The sequence below is a fragment of the Triticum dicoccoides genome, chromosome 7A (genome assembly GCF_002162155.2).
Source record: "Triticum dicoccoides isolate Atlit2015 ecotype Zavitan chromosome 7A, WEW_v2.0, whole genome shotgun sequence".
In the NCBI taxonomy this organism is placed as follows: domain Eukaryota; kingdom Viridiplantae; phylum Streptophyta; class Magnoliopsida; order Poales; family Poaceae; genus Triticum; species Triticum dicoccoides.
The window spans coordinates 86,555,967-86,563,886 of NC_041392.1; positions in this window are offsets into that span (position 1 = coordinate 86,555,967).

Genomic DNA, 7,920 nt, shown 5'->3' on the forward strand with positions numbered 1-7,920 from the left:
CTCCGGTACATGTCCGAAACCTTCCGGAACCTTTCCGATGTCCGAACATAGTCGTCCAATATATCGATCTTTACGTCTCGACCATTTCGAGACTCCTCGTCATGTCCGTGATCATATCCAGGACTCCGAACTACCTTCGGTACATCAAAACACAAAAACTCATAATACCGATCGTCACCGAACTTTAAGCGTGCAGACCCTACGGGTTCGAGAACTATGTATACATGACCGAGACACGTCTCCGGTCAATAACCAATAGCGGAACCTGGATGCTCATATTGGCTCCCACATATTCTACGAAGATCTTGATCGGTCAAACCGCATAACAACATATGTTGTTCCCTTTGTCATCGTTATGTTACTTGCCTGAGATTCGATCGTCGGTATCTCAATACCTAGTTTAATCTCGTTACTGGCAAGTCTCTTTACTCGTTCCGTAATACATCATCCCGCAACTAACTCATTAGTTACAATGCTTGCAAGGCTTATAGTGATGTGCATTACCGAGTGGGCCCAGAGATACCTCTCCGACAATCGGAGTGACAAATCCTAATCTCGAAATACGCCAACTCAACAAGTACCTTCGGAGACACCTGTAGAGCACCTTTATAATCACCCAGTTACGTTGTGACGTTTGGTAGCACACAAAGTGTTCCACCGGTAACCGGGAGTTGCATAATCTCATAGTCATAGGAACATGTATAAGTCATGAAGAAAGCAGTAGCAACAAACTAAATGATCATCATGATAAGCTAACGGATGGGTCAAGTCAATCACATCATTCTCCTAATGATGTGATTCCGTTAATCAAATGACAACTCATGTCTATGGTTAGGAAACATAACCATCATTGATTCAACGAGCTAGTCAAGTAGAGGCATACTACTAACACTCTGTTTGTCTATGTATTCACACATGTATTAAGTTTTCGGTTAATATAATTCTAGCATGAATAATAAACATTTAGCATGATACAAGGAAATATAAATAACAACTTTATTATTGCCTCTAGGGCATATTTCCTTCAGTCTCCCACTTGCACTAGAGTCAATAATCTAGTTCACATCTCCATGTGACTAATACCCAAAGGGTTTACTAGAGTCAATAATCTAGTTCACATTGCTATGTGATTAACACCCAAAGAGTGATCATGTTTTGTTTGTGAGAGAAATTTAGTCAACGGGTCTACCACATTCAGAGCCGTATGTATTTTGCAAATTTTCTATGTCTACAATGCTTTGCACGGAGCTACTCTAGCTAATTGCTCCCACTTTCAATATGTATCCATATCGAGACTTAGAGTCTTCTAGATCGATGTAAAAAGCTTGCATCGACATAACTCTTTACGACAAGCTCTTTTATCACCTCCATAACCGAGAAATATTTCCTTAGTCCTCTAAGGATAATTTGACCGCTGTCCAGTGATCTACTCCTAGATCATTATTGTACTCCCTTGCCAGAATCATGCTAATGTATACAATAGGACTGGTAAACAACATAGAATACTTTATAGAACCTATGGCTGAGGCATAGGGAATGTCTTTCATTCTCTTTTTATTTTCTGCTGTGGTCGAGTTTTGAGTCTTTACTCAACTTCACACCTTGCAACACAGGCAAGAACTCCTTCTTTGAATGTTCCATTTTGAACTACTTCAAAATCTTGTCAAGGTATGTACTCATTGAAAAAACTTATCAAGCGTCTTGATCTATCTCTATAGATCTTGATGCTCAATGTGTAAGCAGCTTCATCGAGGTCTTTCTTTGAAAAAACTCTTTTCAAACACTCCTTTATGCTTTCCAGAAAATTCTACATTATTTCCGATCAACAATATGTCATTCACATATACTTATCAGAAATGCTGTAGTGCTCCCACTCACTTTCTTGTAAATACAGGCTTCATCGCAAGTCTGTATAAAACCATATGCTTTGATCACTTTATCAAAGCATATATTCCAACTCCGAGATGCTTGCACCAGTCCATAGATGGATCGCCGGAGCTTGCTCACTTTGTTAGCACCTTTTAGGATTGACAAAACCTTCTGGTTGCATCATATACAACTCTTCTTTAAGAAATCCATAAAGGAATACAATTTTGACATCCATTTGCCAGATTTCATAAAATGCGGCAACTGCTAACATGATTCAGACAGACTTTTAAGCATCGATATGAGTGAGAAAATCTCATCGTAGTCAACACCTTGAACTTGTCAAAACATTTTGCGACAACTCGAGCTTTGTAGATAGTAACACTACTATCAGCGTCCGTCTTCCTCTTGAAGATCCATTTATTCTTAATGACTCACCGATCATCGGGCAAGTCAATCAAAGTCCATACTTTGTTCTCATACATGGATCCCATCTCAGATTTCATGGCCTCAAGCCATTTCACGGAATCTGGGCTCATCATCGCTTCCTCATAGTTCGTAGGTTCGTCATGGTCAAGTAACATGACATCCAGAATAGGATTACCGTACCACTCTGGTGAAGATCTCACTCTGGTTGACCCACCAGGTTCGGTAGTAACTTGATCTGAAGCTACATGATCATCATCATTAGCTTCCTCACTAATTGGTGTAGGAGTCACATGAACCGATTTCTTTGATGAACTACTTTCCAATAAGGGAGCAGGTACATTTACCTCATCAAGTTCTACTTTCCTCCCACTCACTTCTTTTGAGAGAAACTCCTTCTCTAGAAAGGATCCATTCTTAGCAGCGAATGTCTTGCCTTCGAATCAGTGATAGAAGGTGTACCCAACTGTCTCCTTTGGGTATCCTATGAAGACACATTTCTCCGATTTGGGTTCGAGCTTATCAGGATGAAACTTTTCACATAAGCATCACAACCCCAAACTTTAAGAAATGACAACTTTGGTTTCTTGCCAAACCACAGTTCATATGGCGTCATCTCAACGGATTTAGATGGTGCCCTATTTAACATGAATGCAACTGTCTCTAATGCATAACGCCAAAACGATAGTGGTAAATCGGTAAGAGACATCATAGATTGCACCATATCTAATAAAGTACGGTTACGATGTTTGGACACACCATTATGCTGTGGTGTTCCAGGTGGCGTGAGTTGCGAAACTATTCCACATTGTTTTAAATGAAGACCAAACTCGTAACTCAAATATTCTCCTCTATGATCAGATCGTAGAAACTTTATTTTCTTGTTACGATGATTTTCCACGTCACTCTAAAATTCTTTGAAATTTTAAAATGTTTCAGACTTATGTTTTATCAAGTAGATATACCCATATTTGCTCAAATCATCTGTGAAAGTCAGAAAATAACGACACCTGCCGCGAGCCTCAACACTCATCGGACCGCATACATCACTATGTATTATTTCCAATAAGTCAGTTGCTCGCTCCATTGTTCCGGAGAATGGAGTCTTAGTCATCTTGCCCATGAGGCATGGTTCGCAAGCATCAACTGATTCATAATCAAGTGATTCCAAAAGCCCATCAGCATGGATTTTCTTCATGTGCTTTACACCAATATGACCTAAACGGCAGTGCCACAAATAAGTCGCACTATCATTATTAACTTTGCAACTTTTGGCTTCAATATTATGAATATGTGTATCACTACGATCGAGATTCAATAAACCATTCACCTTGGGTGTATGAGCATTGAAGGTTTTATTCATGTAAACAGAACAAAAATTATTCTCTGACTTTAAATGAATAACTGTATTGCAATAAACATGATCAAATCATATTCATGCTTAACGCAAACACCAAATAACATTTATTTAGGTTCCACACGAATCCCGAAAGTATAGGGAGTGTGCGATGATGATCATATCAATCTTGGAACCACTTCCAACACACATCGTCACTTCACCCTTAACTAGTCTCTGTTCATTTTGCAACTCCCGTTTCGAGTTACTAATCTCAGCAACTGAACTAGTATCAAATACTGAGGGGTTGCTATAAATACTAGTAAAGTACACATCAATAACATGTATATCAAATATACCTTTGTTCACTTTGCCATCCTTCTTATCCGCCAAATACTTGGGGAAGTTCTACTTCCAGTGACCAATCCCTTTGAAGTAGAATCATTTAGTCTCAGGATTAGGTCTAGACTTGGGCTTCTTCACTTGAGCAGCAACTTGCTTGCCGTTCTTCTTGAAGTTCCCCTTCTTCCCTTTGCCCTTTTCTTGAAACTAGTGGTCTTGTCAACCATCAACACTTGATGCTTTTCTTGATTTCTACCTTCGTCGATTTCATCATCACGAAGAGTTTGGAATCATTTTCATTATCTCTCACATATTATAGTTCATCACGAAGTTCCAGTAACTTGGTGATAGTGTCTAGAGAACTCTGTCAATCACTATCTTATCTGGAAGATTAACTCCCACTTGATTCAAGTGATTGTATTACTCAGACATTCTGAGCACATGCTCACTAGCTGAGCTATTCTCCTCCATCTTGTAGGCAAAGTGCTTTGTCAAAGGTCTCATACCTTTCGACATGGGCATGAGTCTAAAATACTAATTTCAACTCTTGGAACATCTGATATGCTCCGTGGTGTTCAAAACGTCTTTGAAGCCCCGATTCTAAGCCGTAAAGCATGGTGCACTAAACTATCAAGTAGTCATCATATCGAGCTCACCAAACGTTCATAACGTCTGCATCTGCTCCTGCAATCGGTCTATCACCTAGCGGTGCATCAAGGACATAATTCTTCTGTGCAGCAATGAGGATAATCCTCAGATCACGGATCCAATCCGCATTATTGCTACTAACATCTTTCAATTTATTTTTCTCTAGGAACATATCAGAAATAAACGGGGAAGCTATGTGCGAGCTATTGATCTACAACATAGATATGCAAATACTATCAAGATTAAGTTCATGATAAATTAAAGTTCAATTAATCATATTACTTAAGAACTCCCACTGACATCCCTCTAGTCATCTAAATGATCACGTGATCCAAATCAATGAAACCATGTCCGATCATCACGTGAGATGGAGTAGTTTTCAATGGTGAACATCATTATGTTGATCATATCTACTATAAGATTCACACTCGACCTTTCGGTCTCCAGTGTTCCGAGGCCATATCTGCATATGCTAGGCTCGTCAAGTTTAACCCGAGTATTTTGCGTGTGCAAACCTGTCTTACACCCGTTGTAGATGAACGTTGAGCTTATCATACCCGATCATCACGTGGTGTCTTGGCACGACGAACTTTGGCAACGGTGCATACTCAGGGAGAACACTTCTACCTTGAATTTTTTTAGTGAGAGATCATCTTATAATGCTACCGCCGAACTAAGCAAAAATAAGATGTATAAAAGATAAACATCACATGCAATCCAAATATGTGACATGATATGGCCATCATCATCTTGTGCTTTTGATCTCCATCTCCAAAGTACTGTCATGATCTCCATTGTTACCGACATGATACCATGATCTCCATCATCTTGATCTTTTATCAACGTGTCGTCACATGGTCGTATCACCAGCTATTGGTTTTGCAACTATTGCTATCGCATAGCGATAAAGTAAAGCAATTACATGGCACTTGCATCTTATGCAATAAACAGACAACCATAAGGCTTCTGCCATTTGCCAATAACTTCAACAAAACATGATCATCTCATAAAACAATTTATATCTCATCATGTCTTGACCATATCACATCACAACATGCCCTACAAAAACAAGTTAGACGTCCTCTACTTTGTTGTTGCAAGTTTTACGTGGCTGCTACGGGCTGAGCAAGAACCGTTCTTACCTACACATCAAAACCACAATGATATTTCATCAAGTTAGTGCTATTTTAACCTTCAACAAGGACCGGGCGTAGTCACACTCGGTTCAACTAAAGTTGGAGAAACTGACATCCCCCAGCCACCTGTGTGCAAAGCACGATTTTTTTGAAACTATGATGATTTTTATAGCAAATTCGGAAACTGTACGACCTAATGCATAAAAATCAAAACTATGACCCCGTCGGCCTTCTATTGGCCGAAGAGGGACTTTTCGGCCTACCGTTGGCCGAAGTGGGCTCTTCAGCCTCCCGTTGGCCGAAGAGTGCCCAACTGGGCCGAAGAGCACTTTTCGGCTTCCCATTGGCCGAAAAGTCTCAGGGGCACAAAACGTAATTAAGATGGCCTCAAATGAAAAAGGTATCAACATGAAAAATCTTTGTCTCGTCGAAACGGTTGATTTTGATGTAAAAATCGTCTTAATCCGATGTCGTATGCAACCTGTAGAGCCAAAACAAGGTCAGGGGCAGAAGCTGCAGAGTTACTTCGGATAGACTGAATGGATGTCAGAAAATTTGTCACGGGACACCCGGTGCACTCGGTGAGACCTTGTGGAATCCATAAGAGTACACAAGTTTGATCACGTTCACTCTATGAGACCGAACCAAACCACTCGAGTTAAAAGTTAGGATTTTTTATCTGGAAAATTGTTCGTCTACACCGGGAAGACTGCTTGCTTACCGTGCTTCCGGCCGGGTCTCCTTCGACGTGAGCTATGGTGCATCACCCCCAGCCTCGAGGGTACACGGTGACGTTTTTGTGTGCATCATCCCCGACATCGAGGGTGCATGGTGACGGGCCTGAGAGGTGACCATTGCCTCCCAGTGGTTTGCTTCGGTCTCACAGAGTGAACGTGACCAAACTTGTGTACTTTTATCTATTTCACAAGGTCTCACTGAGTGCACCGGGTGTCCCATGACAAATTTTCTGACATCCATTCGGTCTGTCCGAAGTAACTCCACAGCTTCTGCCCCTGACCTTGTTTTGGCTCTATAGGTTGCATACGAGCTCGGATTAAGACGATTTTATATCAAAATCAACCGTTTCGACGAGACGGAGATTTTTCATGTTAATAACCTTTTCATTTGAGGCCATCTTAATTACGTTTTGTGCCCCTGACACTTTTCGGCCAACGGGAAGCCGAAAAGTGCTCTTCGGCCCAGCTGGGCACTCTTCCGCCAACGGGAGGCTGAAGAGCCCACTTCAGCCAACGGTAGGCCGAAAAGTCCCTCTTCGGCCAACAGAAGGCCGACGGGGTCATTGTTTCGATTTTTATGCATTAGGCCGTATAGTATGCGAATTTGCTATAAAAATCATCATAGTTTCAAAAAAAAATCCAAAGCACGTCGGTAGAACCAGTCTCGCGTAAGCGTACGCGTAATGTCGGTCCGGGCCGCTTCATCCAACAATACCGCCAAACCAAAGTATGACATGCCGATAAGAAATATAACTTGTATCGCCCACAACTCACTTGTGTTCTACTCGTGCATATAACATCTACGCAATAACCTGGCTCGGATGCCACTGTTGGGGAACGTAGTAATTTCAAAAAATTTAATACGCACACACAGGATCATGGTGATGCATAGCAACGAGAGGGGAGAGGTTGTCCACGTACCCTCGTAGACCGAATGCGGAAGCGTTAGCACAACGCGGTTGATGTAGTCGTACGTCTTCACGATCCGACTGATCCAAGTACCGAACGCACGGCACCTCTGAGTTCTGCACACGTTCAACTCGATAACGTCCCGCGAGCTCCGATCCAGCAAAGCCTCATAGGAGAGTTTCGTCAGCACGACGGCGTGGTGACGGTGATGATGATTCTACCTACGCAGGGCTTCGCCTAAGCACCGCTACGATATGATTGAGGTGGATTATGGAGGAGGGGGTACCGCACACGGCTAAGAGATCAATGATCAATTGTTGTGTCTATGGGGTGCCGCTTGCCCCCGTATATAAAGGAGCAAGGGGGAGGAGGCGGCCTTCCAGGGAGAGGCGCGCCAAGGGGGGAGTCCTACTCCCACTAGGAGTAGGACTCCTCCTTTTCCTAGTAGGAGTAGGAGAGGGAAGGAAAGGAAGAGGAGGAGAAGGAAAGAGGGGGCCGACCCCCTTGCCCTAAACCAATT